Consider the following 26,086-nt stretch of genomic DNA (forward strand, 5'->3'; position numbering starts at 1 on the left):
TGCTTGAATGGGCAACTTTGCCAAAAGTGTCTACGTGGGAAGAAATACAGAATGTGACGGATTTGCTGATTCTACGAGGATTTCTTAGCAAAGACCAAGATACTACGTATTCGATGGGTTTCCTCTTATTTTCAACTACGTCACAGATGAAAAAATATCAAGTTGGAACGCTAAAAATGTTGCTACTGGAGGCCATTGGGTGGAGTTACACATTTGAACTGTACGATATCTCACATTATTACTGAATACGTTTTACATTTGCTTGAAAATAACACAGCTGTCGAAAGAATTTTTTTCTCTAATGAATAAGATACGGACAAGCGAAAAAACACACTTCAGCGTCGCTGTTTTGAAAACCATTTTTATTACCAAGACTAACATCAACAAACCATGTGATAAGCTCCATTCCTACTTGAAAACTAGACCCGACATCTTGAAATTTATTTCCTCCGTCGACAAATATAAAACAAATGCGTCTGCAACTGCAAACTATATAATATTGACTCACTCTCCGTAACGTCTCAGTCGCAGTTGATGAAAAGCACCAACTAAATCATGTTTAGCAGATGGAAAGCGGAATGTACGACAAGAAAATGAACTCAAATGTGGCAACAGGACATTGAAACAGAACGTATTGTTGACGCACTGGTATCCTCAAGTTCCAAAAGCAGTTATGAAATACCGTATGATACAACGGTGGCGTTTCTGGCACATGGTATGCCCTTTGCTAGCTCAACAATGAAGTTTTCTGAAGAGTTGTCATAATTAAAGTACACTAAGAAAGTTCAACACTTACGTAAAGAAAAGGTTTCAAAAATCTGACGAGCACTACCTGAGGTTCCGTTCTATTTTATTACGAAAAAAAATTACTACTGACGGGCAGAACAGATACTTTTTGTGTATCTGAGAGGAACACCAAATGGACAACCCATGATTTTGCTAAATTGCTTTTTTGAGAAAACAGACAGTGCCACTGTATTTCGAGGTTTGTGTTGTAGGCTGATAGAGTAAAATATGATCGAATATGGCTAATGCTTAGAGCATCATCCACGTTACTTACGTTTCTTGATCTCAGATCTATATTTCGTAAACTAAAAAACATAACCAGCACCGTGCACAACATTAATCAAGCTAACGACGCATTAAGAGAGGAATACTTTTAAGTGAATGGATTTCTGAAGTATAAACTAAATACAAGACTTCAGTAACTTCCTCCTCTATCTTCACTAGATGAGATAGGTCTACTCAGTGGCGGATTAAAAAATTTTGCGCCCCTAGGCACACCATATTATATGCGCCCCCCGCAGAAAAACATGTTTTAAATAATTTTATCCGATCACTTCACAGTTGCCGTTTTGGGTGGGAGCGCTATGAGCTGTTTCCGTACTCTGCAATTCGTTGTTCTGGAGGACGCATCAGCATTCTAGTCATGCTCAATCAAAATGTAATAGATTTCCTGCAGTGTTCTTGGTGTACGGCAGCGGATAAAACAAACTTAAAACTGCATTGTGTTAACGCATACTTCTGTCAAAAGACTACATAAACGAACACAATAAAAATAACTTTTTTATGGCCTAAAAATTCTGCAGAGCTTGTAGGAGACAACTGATTTTTGTTATATATTCACTTTTAATATGTTCCTTTACTACGGGAAACCGTTAAAAATGAAAATAAAAAAGTTGTTACGATCTAAAAATTGAAGCGAACGTGTCATACATTAGAAATTAACACGTACCTTTACAGAGTTGCCTTCAAAATTAAAAGTAGACTGTCGTTTTACGATTTAATAAATTAAATGTGTAGCAGATAAAAAAACACGTTCGGTATTAAACGTGAATCTATAGGAGAACGTAAGAAAGGAGAATGAAATAGCGATTTCGGTGCACGAACTAATAACTAAGTACAGACGAACAAACACAGAACTGGATATGCTATTACCTAATGTGGTGTCACCGCCAGACACCACACTTGCTAGGTGGTAGCCTTTAAATCGGCCGCGGTCCGTTAGTATACGTCGGACCCGCGTGTCGCCACTATCAGTGATTGTAGACAGAGCGCCGCCACACGGCAGGTCTAGAGAGACTTCCTAGCACTCGCCCCAGTGGTACAGCCGACTTTGCTAGCTATGGTTCACTGACTTGTACGCTCTCATTTGCCGAGACGATAGTTAGCATAGCCTTCAGCTACGTTATTTGCTACGACCTAGCAAGGCGCCAGTATCCGTACTGTTGATATTGTGAATCATGTACCATAAAGAGCGACGTTCGCCATTAATGGATTAAAGTTAAGTATTCCACCAGCTACGACCGTTTTTCTCAATTCTAATTCCCTTGTCATGTTCCAGACATCACGCCAGCCAGCGTGAGCTAAAACGCGTGCATTTCGGCCTCCTTTAATTACACAGTATTGGCTCTCCTGCCAACCACAACACCTAATTTTACAGACTAGTGTGGAAAAACCAAATTTGTTTTACAATCTAATAGTTAAAGTATAAAGCTTTGGAGTCTGTGTAGCCAGATGCGGCATAATAAGTGTACACAGTACCTTTAATCTATTTAAGGGCTGAACAGTTCTGTACTGCAGCTACTGCTCTCACCATATCTCTTTCTAACGGTGTTAGCAAAGCTTTTACGTATTTATCGACAAACTACGTTATTTATTAACACTTTTTCATCCGAGAATACACTCCGATTAAGTATATTTCCGCGATAACTATACATTTCAGCAGACGCCAAGAATGCGCATCAGTTGTGATATACTAGAGTATCATTAAGACTTGACAGTACAGCACCGAGCGGCCTGGGTCATTCGGGTATTGTTTAGTATTGTCGGGCGCCTTCGGTCACGTCTGCACGTAAACGAAGTTTAGTTCCGCGTTCTGCCATCGGCAATTGTAAAATAAACGCGTAATAAGTAGTTTTTAAATCCAATGAATGTGCTCTGCGAGAAAAGGATCAAACTGGGCTATAATTTCAAGAGACATCATAAACTGACCGTAATGTAATGAATGGAACCTTTCAACGTGTCTATGTAGGGGACGTCCACGACTTAGCTTCTTCACTACTGCAAGCATCCGTTTCAACACACTAATTAACTCCTCCCGCACAGTCCATGAAGACCCAACGGTACCGACCGGCTGTCGTGTCATCCTCAGCCCACAGGCGTCACTGGATGCATATATGGAGGGGCATGTGGTCAGCATACCGCTCTCCGTGTTGCATGTCAGTTTCCAAGGCCAGAGCCGCTTCTTCTCAATTAAGTAGCTCCTCAGTTTGCCCCACAAAGGCTGAGTGCACCCCACTTGCCAACAGCGCTCGGCAGACCAAACGGTCACCCATCCAACTGCTAGCCAGCCAGACAGCGCTTAACTTTGGTGATCTGACCGGAACCGGTGTTACCACTGCGGCAAGGCCGTTCCTTTTCAACTATATATTACTAATATTAAAATTATTAATTATAAACTATATACCATTAGTAGCAATCGCAGCCTTACCTCCGAAAAATTCACGGGGTGCACAAAAAACATCACAATTGCTACAGGAGTATACTAGAAAACCACGCAAAGTTGATTCACTACTTAAAAGTTTATGGTAAAATACGTTGTTATTCAAATATCTGGTTTTATCGCCTATTGATCTTCTTGAATTAGAAAAATCACTGTTAAATTTTGATTAATGCCACATTGTAAGATTATGTCGATTGTTGCTTAATTGACATGCCATTCTGAAGGATCATCGCTAGCAAATTTATTTCGTTTTCTAATGTCTGACTCCACACGTAGTTTTTCAAGAAAATCGGAATCAGGAACAATTTGCTTTACTTCATTTTTTTAACTTTTGTTTCGTCTGTATTTACTTCTCTCACAACAGCTGCAGTGCCAGAAATATCATCCGTACCAATTGAACTCGACGTCGTACCAGCAACATTTTTTCGAAAAATTTATTTACTCTGTCAAGCGTTTTTAGAACATTAGCTTCTCTTCTCGTCTTTCCTTCGATAATTTCCGAAATGGCACCCCACATAATTTTGCACGTTTGCTATTTGCACTGTTTTTCATGTTAAGGCACTTACAAAGTTGTCAACCAATAGTCAAAACAAAAGAAAAAATTGTAAAAGGAGAGAAAGAAAAACTGTATCCAATTCCAGTCGTAATACACTGCACATGAGCACAAAGCTTTCTACTTTAAACACGGCAAACGAGCACGAAATTTTTCCTTTAAACACAGAGTGATGAACTGACCAACTCGGATTACTCAACGTAACTGTGCTGTGAAAGAACGACAACGCAGAATATTTTAATTTCATTGTCGCCTGTTTCTCTGTTGTCAGCGAACAGTACAAGCACATCTGCCGACTGGAATTCGTCTCGTGAAGATAAAGGGACTGTCCTGTTAGTTGTTGATGTGATTTTTGTAATTTGTGTGAACACTGCTGTTATGTATACATGCAAATGCACCTTTTGTTCCAACATAAAATAAAAATAACCTTTCCTTGAAGAAAAAAGCTTAGTTAAGAAGTTTAATATAAAATTTGCAATGCCACGTACTATTCGATTGCACAGAGCGGGAACTTCGATATCTTGCAGGCTGCAGTACAATCAATGAGACAAACGAAAGTTGGTTTCTTCTTCTCTTTCGCCCCAAAAAAAGTAAATAACTAAATAACTGAAACTTCATGGCAGATTAAAACTGTGTGCCCGACCGAGACTCGATCTTGGGACCTTTGCCTTTCGCGGGCAAGTGCTCTACTCGTTTTGTTCGCTTTTGTTCGTTGTTTGTTCGCTTCATCTGCTCGGGGTGGCCGACGTAAGACATCCGTTTAAGTTCTTTATTGATCGATTAACTCAGTTTTTTTTTTTTTTTTATTACAGAGGGCACCTAACTCTGACCGAACGCGCTTAGCTACCGTGCCGGCATAACATTTCCTTGAAGACCATCTGAGCTACCGAAGCACGACTCACGCCCGGTACTCACAGCTTTACTTCTGCCAGTATCTCGTCTCCTACCTTCCAAACTTTGCAGAACCTCTTCTGCGAACCTTGCAGAACTAGCACTCCTGAAAGAAAGGATATAGTGGAGACACGGCTTAACCACAGCCTGGGGACTATATAACTAATTTTTACACAGCTATGAAGTGTATTTCACATATTATTAGATATTCTGCTTATGTTCGTTTCGTTGTTGTTGTTGTGGCGTTCAGTCCGGAGACTGGTTTGATGCAGCTCTCCATGCTACTCTATCCTGTACAAGCTTCTTCATGTCCCAGTACCTACTGCAACCTACATCCTTCTGAATCTGCTTAGTGTATTCATCTCTTGGTCTCCCTCTACGATTTTTACCCTCCACGCTCCCCTCCAATACTAAATTGGTGATCCCTTGATGCCTCAGATCATGTCCTACCAACCGATCCCTTCTTCTGGTCAAGTTGTGCCACAAAATTCTCTTCTCCCCAAACCTATTCAATACTTCCTCATTAGTTACGTGATATACCCATCTAATCTTCAGCATTCTTCTGTAGCACCACATTTCGGAAGCTTCTATTCTCTTCTTGTCCAAACTATTTATCGTCCATGATTCACTTCCATACATGGCTACACTCCATACAAATACTTTCAGAAATGACTTCCTGACACTTAAATCTATACTCGATGTTAACAAATTTCTCTTCTTCAGAAACGCCTTCCTTGTCATTGCCAGTCTACATTTTATATTCTCTCTACTTCGACCATCATCAGTTATTTTGCTCCCCAAATAGCAAAACTCCTTTACTACTTTAAGTGTTTCATTTCCTAATCTAATTCCCTCAGCATCATTCGACTTAGTTCGACTACATTCCATTATCACCGTTTTGCTTTTGTTGGTGTTCATCTTATATCCTCCTTTCAAGACACTATCCATCCCGTTCAACTGCTCTTCCAAGTCCTTGGCTGTCTCTGACAGAATTACGATGTCATCGGCGAACCTCAAAGTTTTTATTTCTTCTCCGTGGATTTTAATACCTACTCCGAATTTTTCTTTTGTTTCCTTCACTGCTTGCTCAATATACAGATTGAATAACATCGGGGAGAGGCTACAACCCTGTCTCACTCCCTTCCCAACCGCCTCTTCCCTTTCATGTCCCTCGACTCTTATTACTGCCATCTGGTTTCTGTACAAATTGTAAATAGCCTTTCGCTCCCTGTATTTTACCCCTGCCTCCTTCAGAATTTGAAAGAGAGTATTCCAGTCAACATTGTCAAAAGCTTTCTCTAAGTCTACAAATACTAGAAACGTAGGTTTGCCTTTCCTTAATCTAGCTTCTAAGATACGTCGTAGGGTCAGTATTGCCTCACGTGTTCCAACATATCTACGGAATCCAAACTGATCTTCCCCGAGGTCGGCTTCTACTAGTTTTTCCATTCGTCTGTAAAGAATTCGCGTTAGTATTTTGCAGCTGTGACTTATTAAACTGATAGTTCGATAATTTTCACACCTGTCAACACCTGCTTTCTTTGGGATTGGAATTATTATATTCTTCTTGAAGTCTGAGGGTATTTCGCCTGTCTCATACATCTTGCTCACCAGATGGTAGAGTTTTGTCAGGACTGGCTTTCCCAAGGCCGTCAGTAGCTCTCATGGAATGTTGTCTACTCCCGGGACTTGTTTCGACTCAGGTCTTTCAGTGCTCTGTCAAACTCTTCACGCTTTTCGTATAAAGATGTATTTAAAAATATGAAACTTTCCCAGTGTCAACATGTTTTGTTAAATGGGTGTCATTAAATCAAAGCTCAGATATTGAAGACCACAGAGCTTTCACATTAATTACAGTAATAGAGGGTTGACTTGATACTTCCCCATAATACCTACAAGAAATTTAAGTAGAGACGCGTTTTATATACTGAGGTCAACACATGATACAGTTATTAAGAAACTGCTGATTAGTTTATCACAGCTTTTCAGGTATTTTTACGGGGAAAATATGGTATGGTTGAATAGAATCCGACAACGTTCTTGGAATAATAACGTTTCAAACATTGTATTGTGGTTTGCAGTCCTGACAGCTTACTTCAGAATATTTTGAACAATCCTGAAGATGATACCAATGTTAAATTTCCATTCAGTCACCAAGTAAACTATGCATATTTCCTAGCTTGTATTGTCGAATTTCGTTCTTAAGGCTTATTTAAACTAGCAAGTTGCTTAACAATGTTAAAAAATTTTGTCGTTTGTAACCGCAGTTATTTTGAAACGTAAACGTTAAAACGAGTACAGAGCAAAAAATGCCGCCCCCCTTAAAGTGCCGCTTGAGTAGTGAGCCTATATGTAAATCCACCACTATGTTTACTTGACTGAAAGCTGCAGCGTTTGCCTGCAAAAATTTTCAGACTATATGCAGATTGTTAAATGCTTTGCTATATGACTCTTCAGCTGTAAAGAAGGTGAAAGAACTATCAGAAAAAAGCACACCCTCTTCAGGCCACGAGCGGCCTACCGGGACCATCCGACCGCCGCGTCATCCTCCGAGGAGGATGCTGATAGGAGGGGCGTGGGGTCAGCACACCGCTATCCCGGTCGTTATGATGGTATTCTTGACCGAAGCCGCTCTATTCGGTCGAGTAGCTCCTCAATTGGCATCAAGGGGCTGAGTGCACCCCGAAAAATAGCACCAGAGCATGGCGGCTGGATGGTCACCCATTCACCTGCAGGCCACGCCCAACAGCGCCTAACTTCGGTGATCTCAGGGGAACCATGGTATCCACAGCGGCAAGGCCATTGCCGAAAGAACTATCAGCAGAACAAAAACTGCAAGATTTACAGTATATAGTACACGGACGCCCTTTCTCGACAACTAGAGTATCACGATTTCGACATTAACGCACAGTGGACCATTTCGATATGCTTGACGCATGTTTGTGAAGGCTTTAGAAAACCGCATGTAGAGCAAAGCTTAGCTGGAAACCATGATGTTATGAGCCGATTACAATTAAAAAGGTTATTCATTACCGTTTAAAAATAGAAAAACGCGACTCTCATGCCTGCTGAAGTAAAATGCCTCTTTTCTGTTTACGAATGTTTGAAGAGTGACTACAGGTGCAGCCTCTCTCGAAAGCATAAATATTGATAGCAAAAAATGAAACGTCATTTGTTTCAACAGTTTTTGAATGAGTGATTCAAATTGGTCAGTGGTCTTAGAGATGACTATCAAGAAATCTCTGTTGGGAGATTTTACATGTAATGTTTTGTGTCTGTATACCATTATAAAAATTTCGCTTTTGCGATTGACACCTTTTCGAAAATTTTATCGTCTAATATGTTGCATCTTTTTCGTCACAATTTTGTAACAAAAAATGCTATATGTCCTCCAGCAAGAAGACTTCCCCTGACAGTTAAAGTGGTCTTGGTGGAGCTGCTTCGGGTGTCTGCCACGACTAAACATGTGACTTGATTTTGTTTACATTTCTATAGAAAGGTCTCACTCACTTTACCGCACAGTTAAGCAGTTACGGCTTTCAATCTCCTTTGCGGCAGCCGTTTTCACTTTACGGTTGAAAGATGGCAACAGCATTGCTAGGTGTCAGGGACCATCTTTCGTCATATATAGCGCAGGTCTAAATTATATTCACTCCCACAACATGCACGAAGATCACAGTTCCCGAGGTTATTTACCTGGTTACTTATCTATACATATTGCCGTTATTTCGAAAAGTAATTCATTTGTACAACATTTATGTTCTTAATTGCTATATCGAGTTCAATGTGAAAATATTTGGAAGACGAGGCGGGAGGTGTTACAGAGAGAGAAACAATGTGTAGTCACCAGATACAGGAAGTATGTCGAGTAAACTAATTTATCAGAATTCTGGCAGTTGCGAATCTGTGCACAAGACAATTTGCGAGCGTTACTTACCTTCCGAGTTGCATTCTATTCACCGTGTTGTTGGCTAATATCCAATTACTGAATTTTTTCAGTCCACCTGAATCATTATCGATTCTACCTTTATACAGTGCTAAGAGTTTAGATTTTCGCAATTAAGCCTACATCATACGATTCTGCTATAGACAGATAATAATACGACATTCACCAAATTTCAAACGTGTATTATTTTGCTTAGTATTCAACTGAACGAGTAAGTGCAGTGTGCGAGCTAATCAACAGGTGCTTGCGTATCTTTCATTCCACGTCTATCAAATTTTGTTCCGTTTAATGCAAGTTCTATAGGTGTATGAGATAACGATAACGATGTAAGGAGACATAAATGCATAATTTCAGAACTACGGTCAGTAGTAATCTAAAGAAATATGCAAATCTGCCTCCAGCTAACGCTGGCAGGTATTATCATCCACTTCGTTGATTGGCTTAAAAGAACTGCCTTATCGCACTTCCTACCAGCTGACAAATTCATTTTTCATACTTAACCAAATGAAAAGTATTTCACACTTTCCTGCGCTGAAGTCGCAGGAAAAAAGAAAGGAAAAGATCGAAAGACTGGAAAAGTAGGAAGAAAATCATGGCGAGGAAACAATAAATCTAGGGAACCACAATACATGAAAAATCCTCATGCCAATTGTTAGAGGGATGTCTCCCATAAGTTTCTTACTAGGTTTATACGTGACTGATTAAAAGTCAAATTCAGTGCCTAGCAATTTGCGTAATTAAAAAAAGGTCAAATGTGTGTGAAATCCTATGGGACTTAACTGCTAAGGTCATCGGTCCATAAGCTTACACACTACTTAACCTAAATTATCCTAAGGACAAACACACACACACATGCCCGAGGGAGGAATCGAACCTCCGCCGGCACCAGCCGTTTGCGTAACTCAGCACACAGAAATTGATATTGTGGTTTATAATTTCTTATTCTTATTTTTTCCCGAAATAAATATAGTGTGATACAATCCTGCTTGCCAAGACATTGCGCATTGAGACGTAAAAACTATTTAACTTTTCTAATTATTTCGGGATTTGAAAGAGCTTCCAGCTTTATAACCGCAGACGTACGGAAATAAACGTGAACAGGCAACAAAAGCTGTAGGTTCCTCTTAGACATTGTAGATCGCAACAAGTGGAACCATAATTCTCCATAATCCTGACTTCTAATTGTCTATCTTCCAACAATTGGTTGAAACGGCGCCCCCGAGGTGCTGTCACAGGCAAAATTTCGGTACAGCTAGTGCCATCTGTCGCACTGTCGCAGAACTGGATTGCGCAGTGTAACAGTTCCGAGAATCGGAGGTTTCGGTCGCTTCCTGAGCTTGCGGCGCCGTCACCAGGGTGCGGGGGCGTGCAGGGAAGTGCTGCCGCCCGCGTGAGAAGCCCGCCACCTGGAACGCAGTTCGACGCCCTGAGGTGGCGCGGTCGATACGGCATCATCGTTGTGCCGCGCGCAGCAACATCTAGTGTGATGCCACCTCTAGTGGACAGTGTGCAGCAACTTCTGTGCCTGAAGCAAATGTTTAACGGTTATTGCCCACTTATCGCCCTGCTCCCATACGTAGCCGCAGTGCTATCTCTTTAAGGAAGTACAGGTCATCGCTTAATTTCAAAACTACGTAGCGCACACTTATTGCTGTCATCTGCAATAGCTCTGTCGATGAAGGACGGAGAAGTAAGAGACATTATCTTCCTCGGCAACGGTTTTGGCATTGTTATGGAACGATTAACGAAAAGTTGCACCAAGGTGGCTAAAAGACGAATTGACCAACAATACTCATTCTGAACCCAGACCATCAACAAATTAAGTGAGAAAGTATTAAAAGATCATAGCGAGACGTCACCCTGGTCGCCACTGACACCACTTCACCTCATATTAGTGTAATGCAGCACACTGTCCTTTTTTTAACTGCGAGTATCTGAGATTGAATCTAGTTGTACTGCACTCGGAGAGTGTTTTTTGTTTACAACATAAATTGTGCATCAAATATCCATATCACAAAAAAGAAAGTCAACCATGGATAACACAATATCTTGAAGATTATCCTGGCAGAGAGGTCGAAACGTCGAGCGTTGGAAGAAATATGACGCAGCCTAACAAACGAGAAGATTTTATCTTCAGTAAAGACAGGTTCGAAAATTTCAAATATCTCACCAATAATTTAATTACAGAATACAAATTAAGATAGACTGTGCGGCTGGTCCCAGCGGAGGTTTGAATCCTCCCTCGGACATGGGTGTGTGTGTGTGTGTTTGTCCTTAGGATAATTTAGGTTAAGTAGCGTGTAACCTGAGGGACTGATGACCTCAGCAGTTAAGTCCCATAAGATTTCACACACATTTGAACAAATTAAGAAGAAATTGGAGCAACATAGTACTATAAAATAATTTAGGTGCACATGCATAGGGTATGAAGTATAAAAATTGTGGAATGAATGGACGAGGAAAGATGGAGTAATCAGTCTAGCACCGGAAATACTGGAGAGGAAAAATGATATCCTCATACAAATACCCGAATGTTCATAATAGCCGGCCAGAGTAGCCGAGCGGTTCTAGGCGCTACAGTCTGGAACTGCGTGACCGCTACGGTCGCAGGTTCGAATCCTGCCTCGGGCATGGATGTGTGTGATGTCCTTAGGTTAGTTAGGTTTAAGTAGATCTAAGTTCTAGGGGACTGATGACAGCAGTTAAGTCCCATAGTGCTCAGAGCCATTTGAGCCACTTTTTTTTGTTGTTCAAATTAGGTATGCTACCCAGTTGCAACATGTGACAAATACTTCCAAACATTACAAACCAAATTTTGAAAAACAAATAATTTTATTGGACAAAAGACATTATTTTCCGAGCACGAAAAGTAAAACTCAGCTGTAGCGCACTGCCAGTGAAAAGAAGTTACCCGGATTCGAGTACTAGGCTAATGCACAGTTTTTGGTCGATATAAATGTTGAAGACAACTAAAGTTTGTAAATAATTTCTACACGCGTGTGTTTCCTAAATTTTCATTTCATGTAGAGTTATCTGCATTCCGATGAAGCACGCCCCACGCATGGAAGTATAAACATAGTACTTTTAAATGTCTGACTCGTGACAAATTTGTACACACTAACCGAAGGTCTTTAGAAGAGGACTCTGTACTTACTGAAATAGTTTAATTTCCAATAAACACAACTGTTAGGAGTATCAACATAGTTATCAAGCTCTCCGTCTCCTGAAGTGAGCAAAATATGCAAGAAAATACTGCACTGCCGAACTCTACTCGAACATTCGACTATTTGCATTGTAATTTAACCTGTCTCTACTTATTTCCCTATAGAGTTGTACCACGTTATCTTAAGTAAAACGTACTAATTATTATTGCGCATCTGAATCACAGTACCAGTGATAAACACCGAACTTGACATCTTCTGCCTGATGCCATGATCAAAGAGTCTGTGGATTGGTTATGTACTTTGTTTTCAAGGTATGCTTTCTCGCACACTAGTATTTTTTGTGGAACCTTGTCATTTGTTTTCTGATAATGGCCAGTAAACCAAAAACCGGCTTGTAGGTGACAAATATTAGTGAGCAAAACAGCAATTAGTTTGTTTTCCACCCTTAAATGTCAAATTATTTTACCACGAAGTGGGGGAAGACTCCGTTAACATTATAGGTTGCATTCTTTACGTAAAGTCGAAAAGTTGAGGAACACTTCCACTTTGTTTGGTGAATTTCCTTATATACTCGTACAATAAACTGTCACTGTAACATCGAATATTTACAAAATATGTTCAAAATCTACAGTTCATTCAAAATTTAAAAAAAGAACGTTAACTTGAAACGCTATTAACATTCTAGGCTCAAGCGTAAGAGACCACCAAGGACAGTCGGTTTCTCCTACACCCGAACGCTAACTGAACTATTTAGAAAATCATAATGATTTCATCTTCCATCCTCGACAACACTCTGCAGACTTTGGATGAATTCCTTTGTTCCACTAACCGAATAAACTGTGACACAAAACAGCTGAGTCGATGGGCCTGACATCCTCTGTTCACTTTGAATTGTAAATAAGAATATGTTTGGTGTCTACTTGAAGATGCTGGGATACGGTGCACCACCTTGCTAGCAAACGTTGACTGGGATTCCTACCACCTTATTCTGTCTTAAAGCTGCAACGCCAGATGTTCACCTCTGGGGAGACTGTGACTCGAATCTTACGAACGGGAACATCCACAGTTGTAATGCAGTGCTTTCTCTTAGTTGCTTACTTACAAATTAGCATAGACAAAACTTGTGAAAAATAGCTAGTGTAAATAGAGACATCACAAATGCACGTTGCAATGTTTTGTTAATCATTTTTACTGTAAGTGAAACAGGATGTGCACATGCTTACTTTCACAGTCTTCATATTTATTTGAAGTAGTCCACAGATCAACTCATAATAACATTTTCAAATACAGAAGTTCATAAAATAAGACATATTTGTCCTGAAGAAAAAACTGAAGTGTAGAGGACTAAATAGATAACAAGTCCTGATAACATATGATTGACTCATTTGCAATAAAGCACTCTTATCACTCATAGCTGTCTAAGCAGTGATAAGAGGAAACGAATACCTGTCGCAAGTAACAAGGAAAACAGGAAGTAAATCAAAGCGCGTTGCTAAACTTCATGAGAAGTGTAGCTTAACATGTTTGTTTGAGAAGGGATCCATTCACAGAATTTAGTGGGCGAGCTTGATGTGACATACTCCTCGAACATCTCACGATAAGGGTATCGTAAACCGGCTATACTTTGACCGCTGTGGTTACATGCACAAAAGTTTTACAGCTCTCCGCTCGCTATCATTAGAGTGTTTAGTACACACTGTTTCGTAGTAACGTCCCATCAATATACGCTAAATGACGCCATGTATTGCCGATTTTCTTGTGCAACAGTTGATCAACCTGTTGAGACTTATGATTGTCTGTTAAAATAGCATTGTGCAAAATTCACCGATATCATTTAACTGCAGAGTCGTTGGTGTTTTCAACTATGTTATGTATGTAACTCAATTAATTATGAAAACAGACCAGACCAGTTTTTTGTTCACATGTATCTATCTGCCACTATATTACGCTTTCCGAGGTCATGTGCTTGATTTTCTTTGCTCAGGGTTACCTTGATGATGGGTCATTGTGACTCTGGGTCACATATACACAATTTATTAAACAGTGTTGATTCTAGTCATTGTGTAAAACAAAGGAATACAAACATTAAAACATTAACCATCAGTATAGAGATGAGAGCTCATTTGTAATTGTTAATGTGCCTGCAAATAAGAAAATCGAATATCAGTCATATATTGCTCAAATTGCAAGCTAATGTGGTTCAGGCAATGATTCAGATGCAACTTATAACGTCAATCATCTCCGAAAAGAAGGAATGAAGTTTGTTTGGCCACAAGTGACAGATATTGTCTCGATAAATGAAGAACAGGTAACCTTTAATCGTAACGGTAATGGATGTTTTGAAACGAGGATTTAGGTCTAAGATGGATGAAACCGAAGTATCGTGCCCAGATAAATTCTGAGCCATATGTGTGGTGCTCCATATTGCAAGGGTAATGCAGTATGTAAAGGGGGACGAAAATCTAATAGTTATGGGCGACTGGAATGCAGTTGTAGGGGAAGGAGTAGAAGAAAAGGTTACAGAAAAATATGGGCTTGGGACAAGGAATGAAACAGGAGAAAGACTAATTGAGTTCTGTAACAAGTTTCAGCTAGTAATAGCGAATACCCTGTTCAAGAATCACAAGAGGAGGTGGTATACGTGGAAAAGGCCGGGAGATACGGGAAGATTTCAATTAGATTACATCATGGTCAGACAGAGATTCCGAAATTAGATACTGGATTGTAAGGCGTACCCACGAGCAGATATAGACTCAGATCACAATATAGTAGTGATGAAGAGTAGGCTGAAGTTCCTGACATTAGTCAGGAAGAATAAATACGCTAAGAAGTGGGATACGGAAGTTCTAAGGAATGACGAGATACGTTTGAAGTTCTCTAACGCTATAGATACAACAATAAGGAATAGCCCAGTAGGCAACACAGTTGAAGAGGAATGGACGTCTCTAAACAGGGCCATCACAGAAGTTGGGAAGGAAAACATAGGTACAAAGAAGGTAGCTGCGAAGAAACCATGGGTAACAGAAGAAATACTTCAGTTGATTGATGGAAGGAGGAAGTACAAACATGTTCCGGGAAAATCAGGAATACAGAAATACAAGTCGCTGAGGAATGAAATAAATAGGAAGTGCAGGGAAGCTAAGACGAAATGGCTGGATGAAAAATGTGAAGACATCGAAAAAGATATGATTGTCGGAAGGACAGACTCAGCATACAGGAAAGTCAAAACAACCTTTGGTGACAATAAAAGCAACGGTGGTAACATTAAGAGTGCAACGGGAATTCCACTGTTAAATGCAGAAGAGAGAACAGAGAGGTGGAAAGAATACATTGAAAGCCTCTATGAGGGTGAAGATTTGTCTGATGTGATAGAAGAAGAAACAGGAGTCGATTTAGAAGAGATAGGGGATCCAGTATTAGAATCGGAATTTCAAAGAGGTTTGGAGGACTTACGGTCAAATAAGGCAGAAGGGATAGACAAAATTCCATCAGAATTTCTAAAATCATTAGGGGAAGTGGCAACAAAACGACTATCCACGTTGGTGTGTAGAATATATGAGTCTGGCGACATACCATCTGACTTTCGGAAAAGCATCATCTACACAATTCCGAAGACGGCAAGAGCTGACAAGTGCGACAATTATCGCACAATCAGCTTGACAGCTCATGCATCGAAGCTGCTTACAAGAATAATATACAGAAGAATGGAAAAGAAAACTGAGAATGCGCTACGTGACGATCAGTTCGGCTTTAGGAAAAGTAAAGGCACGAGAGAGGCAATTCTGACGTTACGGCTAATAATGGAAGCAAGGCTAAAGAAAAATCAAGACACGTTCATAGGATTTGTCGACCTGGAAAAAGCGTTCGACAATATAAAATTGTACAAGCTGTTCAAGATTCAGAAAAAAAGTTGGGGTAAGCTATAGGGAGAGACGGGTCATATACAATATGTACAACAACCAAGAGGGAAGAATAAGAGTGGACGATCAAGAACGAAGTGCTCGTATTAAGAAGGGAGTAAGACAAGGCTGTAGCCTTTCGCCCCCACTCTTCAATCTGTACATCGAGGAGGCAATGATGGAAATAAAAGAAAGGTTCAGGAGTGGAATTAAAATACAAGGTGAAAGGATATTAATGATACGATTCGCTGATGACATTGCTATCCTGAGTGAAAGTGAAGAAGAATTAAATAATCTGCTGAATGGAATGAACAGTCTAATGAGTACACAGTATGGTTTGAGAGTAAATCGGAGAAAGACGAAGGTAATGAGAAGTAGTAGAAATGAGAACAGCAAGAAACTTAACATCAGGATTGATGGTCACGAAGTCAATGCAGTTAAGGAATTCTGCTACCTAGGCAGTAAAATAACCAATGACGGACGGAGCAAGGAGGACATCAAAAGCAGACTCGCTATGGCAAAAAAGGCATTTCTGGCCAAGAGAAGTCTACTAATATCAAATACCGGCCTTAATTTGAGGAAGAAATTTCTGAGGATGTACGTCTGGAGTACAGCATTGTATGGTAGTGAAACATGGACTGTGGGAAAACCGGACAGAAGAGAATCGAAGCAGTTGAGATGTGGTGCTATAGACGAATGTTGAAAATTAGGTGGACTGATAAGGTAAGGAATGAGGAGATTCTACGCAGAATCGGAGAGGAAAGGAACATGTGGAAAACACTGATAAGGAGAAGGGACAGGATGATAGGACATCTGCTAAGACATGAGGGAATGACTTCCATGGTACTAGAGGGAGCTGTAGAGGGCAAAAACTGTAGAGGAAGACAGAGATTGGAATACGTCATGCAGATAATTGAGGACGTAGGTTGCAAGTGCTACTCTGAGATGAATAGGTTAGCACAGGAAAGGAATTCGTGGCGGGCCGCATCAAACCAGTCAGCAGGCTGATGACCATAAAAAAAAGTGCACGTAAGATTCACGCACCGAGGGTTCCGTACAAACTTAATTATGTACAGTATATAAATAGTTTATCCTTCCCGGGAAACGACAATTTCGACGACTTTTGCCTGTTACCGATATCGATAGTGGCAAAGTATCAAAATATTTGACATAAATGGCTGTATCTTTCGACTGCATTGACGTAGATGCCTAAATGGTTTACACCGCAAAGGGACCGAAACCTTAGTATGTGACATATATTTCAACGACATATGTCTAGCCGTTTCTGAGAAAAAGGGGTCTTTGCAGACGGACGGACAGTTAGATAACAAATAACAAAAAAAAGTGTTTCGTATGAGACAATAACAAATTAGCAATTTTCGGATTTTCTCACGAAGGCTTACTGCTTGCCAAATTTCATGATTCTAGACCAACGGAAAGCACCCTACAGGTTTTGAGGAGTGAGTTTCTCATATAAAAATATGTAACTTGAATGGACATATTTTTTAATTGCAATGACTTAGAAGTACAAGTGTTGTACACCACCAAGGGACAATGGACCTCAGTATGTGACATAAATTTCAACTTGCCACGTCTAACCGATACTGGGACAAATGGGCCTTAACGTATCGATGGACAGATAGTCCGATAACAAACGACAAAAATTCATTTTTTATGTGATGTAATAACAGATTAACAATTTTCGTATTTTTTTCTTTCGTTTTGCAGTGAAACCTAGCTTCTATACAAATTCCATGGTTCTAGGTCCACGGGAAGTAGCCGCTATGGGTTTGATGAGTGAGTAGGCATCAAAATGTGTGACGTAAATGTCCGTTGCTTTTGATTGCATGGACTTGGAAGCTTCAATTTTTCACATCGCTAAGTGTGCGGCATAAATTTCTGCTTGATACGTCTACTTGTTCATGAGAAAAAGAATGTTAAACACTTGGACAGACGGGCAGGCAGAAGGGCAACAAAGTGATCCCACTAGTGTTCCGGTTTACCGATTGAGCTAGGATATCATAAAAAGCAGCTGGATCAGCATCCTTACAAATTAACTGTTGTGAAATTTACTGTTGTCCGTGAGTTAAACCGTCGAGACGAATATTCGCGTGTCGTTCCGCCGGTGGTTGCTGAGTGAAGAGGATCCAGAACTTTTGGATCCTCATCCTGAGTTTTTCAATTCTTCAGGTGAAGTCTGTTTCAGCTTGTCACAATATGTGAGGTCACAGAACATGGACCATTATGCATCACAGAATCCGCATCACAACTTCGAAGAGCTGTTGCGTAATCTCAAAATTGGTATACGATGCATAGTGTCGTGGGGGATCAACTCACAGAAGATGAACGACTCCCTTGATATTTTCAGCAAGACCCGGCAACAACCTTATAATGAGTGCAAGAGGTTTTCGGTGAGGGGAAGACAGCAGCATAGTCAGTTCAATCTGTTGGCCATCTCGATCGCTCGATCGCCTCATATCTGTCCCAGTGATTTTTGCCTGTGCGGAAAATTGAAGGGGCCAGGCGAACTCAAATAACCTTCACAGGTCTGGAAGAGCTACAGCGGAACGTTGTAAACGCTGCTGCTGGTATCACCCAGGCACAGCTGCTACGAGAGGCTCACAGTTCGGTTAATCGAGAACTGCGCTGTATCTTGCCATCGCTATCCATTTCCAGCATACTCTGTGATGGTCATTAACAACGGTCAGTCCCAGGTCAGTCTTACAGTAAATGTTTCCCGTAACACTTTTATTCTGTCCATCCTGTATCAGGCTGATAAGAAGTACTTCGAGAAGAGTGTGTACCAAGAGCATTTAATTAAATCAAGGACTATTTTCATTGTACAAGAATAGAGAAGGCAATGCTACCGCCATGAAGCAAATTATAAAAAATTATGCTGAAAAAACCTTAGACGGAGTAATAAGATTTTTTTTCAAAATTAACAAAATATTTTCCACGGAAATCACTTTTAAAACAACGGGAAGGCAAGAAACGGAGCCAACACCAATGGATGGGAGGACACAGGACGCCTGCTGCCGAGACGCAAGGAAGAGCCAGGGTATTGTAGCTTGGCGCCCGAACCGCTATAAGCTCCCAGAGGCTGAGAAAGGCGCCAAAGAAAGCCTCCATCAGCCTGCATTCTATGGCCGGATGGGGACAGGACACAGAAGCAACGTGTATTGTTGGGCTTGAATGAAAGCAAGCGTCTGAAGATCTAAAGGCGCTTTTTGAAGACAGAGCTGACAAAAATACACGCAGATAGGGCTTGAGGTACTTGCAGGTACTGGAGAAAACGGAACTTGCTGTAATGAAAGAATCCATTCCAAAGACTGTTGACAAGTGTGTGTGATTTGTCTGGCCCTGGGAAAGAGTGCCGTGCAAAACACTTATGAAAGTTACTGAAAAGATTCCGGTGGGCATAATTCCACTAGCGGGAAGAAAAACATGGGCGGGCTAATCAGACCCATAAAGATGTACATAGATACCTTTACAGCACGCTAGGAAAGAGGCAGCCGTAGGGTCACATTTGTGAGATAAACTGCATGTCTCAGAGATGTTGCGACGAACTTCGAGGGGTCGTAGAGGGGTTCTTGAGCAACAAATCGCTGGTAGGAACCAGTGTACGGAAACATCATCCAACGACGTTACAAAGCGTCAAAGTTACAGGTGTCTGCACCTGGCACCAGGCGACTCCTTCGGCAGCAGACGTAACTTTTTACGCTGTCAGACTGTAGGCAGAACGTCTCGCAACATTCTTTGTTATTGAGAGATCGTGAGTGATTGCCACGATCGCCAGTGGTGAAGACGGAGCTAGCTGCCGCGTAGACACACCTTCTCTCCTACGAAAGATATGCTCTGTTGCGTTGGTGGATGATGGTTTTGGACTCGGGTTTCTATCCGCAGTTTATTTTTTTTGCCGGAACCCTCTAAAATCTCCATTGTTTTTTATGTACAGGAGAAAAATGAACTGCAGATGGAAACCCATGTTCAAAGCTGTCATCCACCACGGCAACAGAGTATAGCTTTCGTAAGAGAGAAAGTGTGTCTACACAGCAGCTAGCTCCATGTACATCTCTGGCAACCGTGGTAATCAGTCCCGATCGCTGAATAATAAACAACATTGTGAAACATTCCGCCTACTATCCGTCAACGTACAAAGTCACGTTTGCTGCTGAAGTGATGGCCTAGTAGCAGGCGCCGGTTCATGTAACGTCGAAGCTCTACATTGTCGTTGGATGACGTTTCTGGACACCGGTTCTTATCCTCCATTTTTTCCTCGAGACACACTTTACAACCCTGCGAAGGTGGTTGGAACATTTCTGGAACACACTGTATATTCTATTTATCTCATATGCAGCAAGATTACGACAGTTTATTGCATATTGTCTGTACACATTTTGCCGGCACCCTCTAAAATCTCCATTGTTTTTTATGTACAGGAGAAAAATGAACTGCAGATGGAAACCCATGTTCAAAGCTGTCATCCACCACGGCAACAGAGTATAGCTTTCGTAAGAGAGAAAGTGTGTCTACACAGCAGCTAGCTCCATGTACATCTCTGGCAACCGTGGTAATCAGTCCCGATCGCTGAATAATAAACAACATTGTGAAACATTCCGCCTACTATCCGTCAACGTACAAAGTCACGTTTGCTGCTGAAGTGATGGCCTAGTAGCAGGCGCCGGTTCATGTAACGTCGAAGCTCTACATTGTCGTTGGATGACGTTTCTGGACACCGGTTCTTATCCTCCATTTTTTCCTCGAGACACACTTTACAACCCTGCGAAGGTGGTTGGAACATTTCTGGAACACACTGTATATTCTATTTATCTCATATGCAGCAAGATTACGACAGTTTATTGCATATTGTCTGTACACATTACAAAAAAATGTTTTGCGTCATCTTGGTTCCTAGAGTTCCGGAACCTGTACAGAAAATTGGAATAGACATCAACATACACATCATTTCCGTCCTTTTTATTGCTCATGAAAACCACATGTTGTAGCCCTATACAGCGAGACCTTCGGAGGTGGTGGCCCAGATTGCTGTACACACCAGTACCTCTAATACCCAGTAGCACGTCCTCTTGCATTGATGCATGCCTGTATTTGTCGTGGCATACTATCCACAAGTTCATCAAGGCACATTTGGTCCAGATTTTCCCACTCCTCAAATGTGAATCGGCGTAGATCCCTCAGAATGGTTGGTGGGTCACTTCGTCCATAAACAGTCCTTTTTAATCAATCGCAGGCATGTTCCATAGGGTTCACGTCTGGAGAACATACTTGCCACTCTAGTCGAGCGATGTCGTTATCCTGAAGGAAATCATTCACAAGATGTGCACGATGGGGGCGCGAATTGTCATCTGTGAAGACGAATGAATCGACAATATGTTGCCGTTAAGGTTGCACTATCGGCCGGAGGATGGCATTCACGTACTGTACAGCCGTTACGGCACCTTCCACGACCACCAGCGGCGTACATTGCCCCCACATAATGCCACCACAAAACAGCAGGGAACCTCCACCTTGCTGCACTCGCTGGACAGTCTGTCTAAGGCGTTCATCCTGACCAGGTTGTCTCCAAACGCGTATCCTACGATTGTCTGATTGAAGGCATATGCAACACTAATAGGTGAAGAGAACGTGATGCCAATCCTGAGCGGTCCATTCGGCATATTGTTGGGCCCATCTGTACCGCGGTGCATGGTGTCATGGTTGCAAAGATGAATTTCTCCATGGACGTCGGGAATGAAATGGCGTATCATACAGCCTATTTCTCATAGTTTGAGCCGTAACACGACGTCCTGTGGCTGCACAAAAGCATTACTGAACATGATGTCGTTGCTGTCAGGGTTAGTTCGAGCCATTATCCGTAGGTAGCGGTCGTCCACTGCAGTAGTATCCCCTGGGCGGCTTGAGCGAGGCATGTCGTTGACAGTTCCTGTCTCTCTGTATATCCTCCATGTCCGAACAACGTCGCTTTGGTTCACTCCGAGAAGCCTGGACACTTCCCTTGTTGAGAGCCTTTCCTGGCACAAAGTAAAAATGCGGACGCGATCGAACTGCGGAAATGACCGTCTAGGCATGATTGAACTACAAACAACACGAACCATGTACCTCGTTCCTGGTGAAATGGCCGAAACTAATCGGCTGTCGGACCCCCTGCATCTAATAGGCACTGTTTACATCTTTGGGCAGGTTTAGTGACATCTCTGAACAGTCAAAGGGACTGTGTCTGTGATACAATATCCACAGCCAACGTCTATCTTCAGGAGTTTTAATGATGTGTGTGTATATTTGGAATTACGATCAGTTTGCTAAATACTTTGGTGTAACTTCAAGAGCTGTGGCATGGAATTTGAGTGGGGGTGGACTGTGCCTGGGAAAAAAGGGGTTGGCGTTTGTGTAAGAATGATCTTTTAAGTAAACTTTGCATTATTAAACAAGGTATTTTAAAATTTTATTTTTTTTATATATATATTTTTTAAACAAGCGTTTACAATAGCAATACGGATACTAATGTAGCAAATCTTGCAAAGTTTCACCAAATTGTAATAAAACAATTTGATCTCCAAAGTGGGCAACAATAATCCTAAGACAGATAAAGCAATATTAAGTCTGTCTGGATATTATTTTACAAGAGGGTATTAGAAGTAGCAAGAAGAGGAATGACTCATTATAATGATGTACAGTCCATTGCTACCAATTTCTACACTGTCTCCCTAACAGGAAACACAGTTTACACATATATAGAACCTACTGTAGAATCTACAAAGAAAATGCTTCAAGAAGCGAATAGGACACAATAAACTCACAAAGACTTCACCGAGTTTACAAGTTCAAGACAATAATGGTACATTCAGACAGCACCACGACCAAGCCATGCAAATACACTTAAGAACACTTATGGCATAGTCATATGCCTCACGGCCTCACCGGGGTTCTTCACAATAATAAACAATCCCAGATCGATTTCAGCAATCCCGACGCACACCACCAAACTGTACTTTGGTCGGTAATACCCTTGACGACTACTAATGTGCGCCTACTGCAGCTAAGCCACACGCAAAAGCACACACACATTACTGTGTGCACAGTATTGCTGTAACCGAAACTCCCCACCGTCCTTCCTCCATTTCTATGCGCCGTCTCCTCTTGGCGCTGGAAGGGAGACACTGGCTGGTACCACACAGCTCCACGATGTCCAGGCTACAGTCGGCCACGCCCAGTGTTGACTGTTGCAGTCCACTGCTGCTGCTTCCACGTTGCTCTCGGCTCCACTGCGCTCAGCTTCCCTAAGTCCTGTTTCCCTTGGTGACCGCCAACGGACTCGCTGCGCTGCAAAACTCTCAGAAGACGACCGTGGCCACTCATACTTGAGTACACGGTAGGGATCACGACGTTTACAATTAAGAAAATGCCGTGTGACTGACGTCAGAGTGAACCCAACCAGCGTACAGTGGCGCGCAGTTGCCATAACGTTTTGTGTGGTAATTGCGTTTACTAGTGAAAATACGGTTGTTTATAGCAGTGTGAAATTTTATTAGCAGCTTGCGATTGAGTACAGAGTTACGCCGTAATTATCTGTATCTTGAGGGATTTTTTCAGTATATGTTTCAGTAAAAAATAATGGTGTGCTGCGTGATCGCCCGTTGTACTAACCGCAGCTGACAAATAAGTAAGTTAGAAACTGATTTTTATGCATTCCCTAAAAACAGTTCAACGAAACGAAAATGGATACATGCTTGTAAGCATGCAGATTAATTTTCGGTTTAAAATGATTGTGTTTGGTCAATAAGTTTTACTGATTCTGATTAGGAAAAGGATCTGAAAAGTGAGCTATTGAATATTCCTTCGAAACGCAAGTTGAAGACATGCTATCGCAACTCTAAGTCTGCCATCCTCCGGTGCTGATTCAGGGCGAAGTAATGAGCCTTATAATGAGAAAAATATTCGGGCACAGAAACGAAGCTACCATAAAGAAACAGAAGATATTTTACAGGTAAATATGTTACCAATAATAAATAAATTACTACTAGACAAAACTTATAACTGTGTATGCGAAAATGTGTGCCTACACCAACAATTAAAAATTATGAAGACACAAATAAAAGACCGTAGGCAAAAGAATGGAGATTTACAAATCGTCTCTCTCGATGTACCGCCAAGTTACTGAAATTGAAACATGTTAAAAAAGTGATTCGTGGCTTTTTTTTCTGACTGTCAGCAACTAGTTATGAAAGGATGGCTCTGGCTCTAAGCACTATGGGACTTAACATCTGAGGTCATCAGTCCCCTAGACTTACAACTACTTAAACCTAAGGACATCACACACATCCATGCCCGAGGCAAGATTCGAACCTTCAACCGTAGCAGCAGCGCGGTTCCAGACTGAAGCGCCTAGAACCGCTCGGCCACTCCGGCTGGCTATGAAAGGATGGTGCACCAAATGTTCATCCGAAGATTTTGCAGTGGCTGCGACTTTACGTACCCTTTCTTACGAAACAATATCTTATGTCAGGATTTTGCTGTAACGTATTTCGTAAGGACACGTAGTGTCATCAGAATCAAAGCTATCAACAAGGGGGAAAATGCAAAGATAGTGAGTAAACTGAGAGTGAGTAAAGAAAAATCTGATGAAAATGATAAAAGTTGTAACGTAACTTTCCAGAATAAAAAACCAAAACCTGCTAAGGAGTTTTAAATGACATTATAGAGGATTTCTCCATACTACAGGTCTGTGAGGTGTAAACCTGTGTGAGCTTCTTCTCCCAGGTAAAGAAACGATCAGTGTCCTCTGTGATGATGAAAGATATTTTCCACTAGCATTTCGCCAACCACATCAAAAAAAAAATGTTTAGCTCACGTAAAGCATAATAATAACAATAAATGTGCTAAGACTTGGAAAATCTCGGTTAGATTTATAGCTGCCTATGAGTCAAACATACGTACGCCGTATGCTATAAGCATCAGTGCAATGCGGATGGCAGAGGATTCACGATGATGTCACAGCTCACAGCTCGAGGCCTACGACCTTTTTTTTTTTTTTTTTTGCCAGAAAATTTTTTCAGCAGTGCTACCAACTTCATCTACATTCATAGCACCTCCTTTTTAAATTATTTTAACTATATAAAAGCTGTTAAATTCTTTCAAAAATCACTTAATTTAATAAATTTAATTGTAAAATGTGAAGAAATGGTGGATGATACAGTTTTTTAAGTATCGTATTTGGATTTCCCACCCTAAAAAACATAAGAATAAGGTATTATCAGCAAACAAGTTTTTACATCGTTGGCCTATGTAATAGTAAGATTCCACAATAGCGGTTTCCAGTAGAAGATGCAATTCTTCTTTGTTCGTAGACACCTAGTTACGAGTTAAGAGGTGCAGAAACGCAGTTTGCTAAGCGAGCAAGCAAGCGCAGGCCTACGTTCGTGAGGTACGCGCCGCGGCCTGTCTTTCTCGTGGGACCGAGCGAGGTGGCGCAGTGGTTAGCACACTGGACTCGTATTTGGTAGGACGACGGTTCAATCCCGTCTCCGGCCATCCTGATTTAGGTTTTCCGTGATTTCCCTAAATCGTTTCAGGCAAATGCCGGGATGGTTCCTTTGAAAGGGCACGGCCGATTTCCTTCCCAATACTTCCCTAACCCGAGCTTGCGCTCCGTCTCTAATGACCTCGTTGTCGAGGGGACGTTAAACACTGACCACCACCACCACCACTTTCTCGTGGGCCTCGTCTCAGCACGTCTGCGCATGGCCCCTACTGTATATTCTAGTATTCGTGACCGCGGCCAACTCCTTGGGCAGCCAAGCTGACAACCAAGACAAGCACATTTGATGTGTCAACTGGGGTGGCGCCAAACCCATTGCCTGCCAACTGCAACCCACAGCACTGTCTCAATAGATGTGTCCACTTCCGCAAACAGTCGAGTCTGTGGCGCCAAAGTGTGTCCTCTGGTAGCTCACACAGGACTGTCAACCGCTTTCTAACAGTGACAACGGCGTTATGATCCCGATGTAGTGCCCGACTCAGCCCCGTATTTCCAACTCGCCCTGATCCGAACACATCCTGAGGCATTTCCCGATTTGAAACAACCTCGGCCATCGTGCCAGTGCATTGCCA

The sequence above is a fragment of the Schistocerca gregaria genome, chromosome 1 (assembly GCF_023897955.1).
Source record: "Schistocerca gregaria isolate iqSchGreg1 chromosome 1, iqSchGreg1.2, whole genome shotgun sequence".
Classification (NCBI taxonomy): domain Eukaryota; kingdom Metazoa; phylum Arthropoda; class Insecta; order Orthoptera; family Acrididae; genus Schistocerca; species Schistocerca gregaria.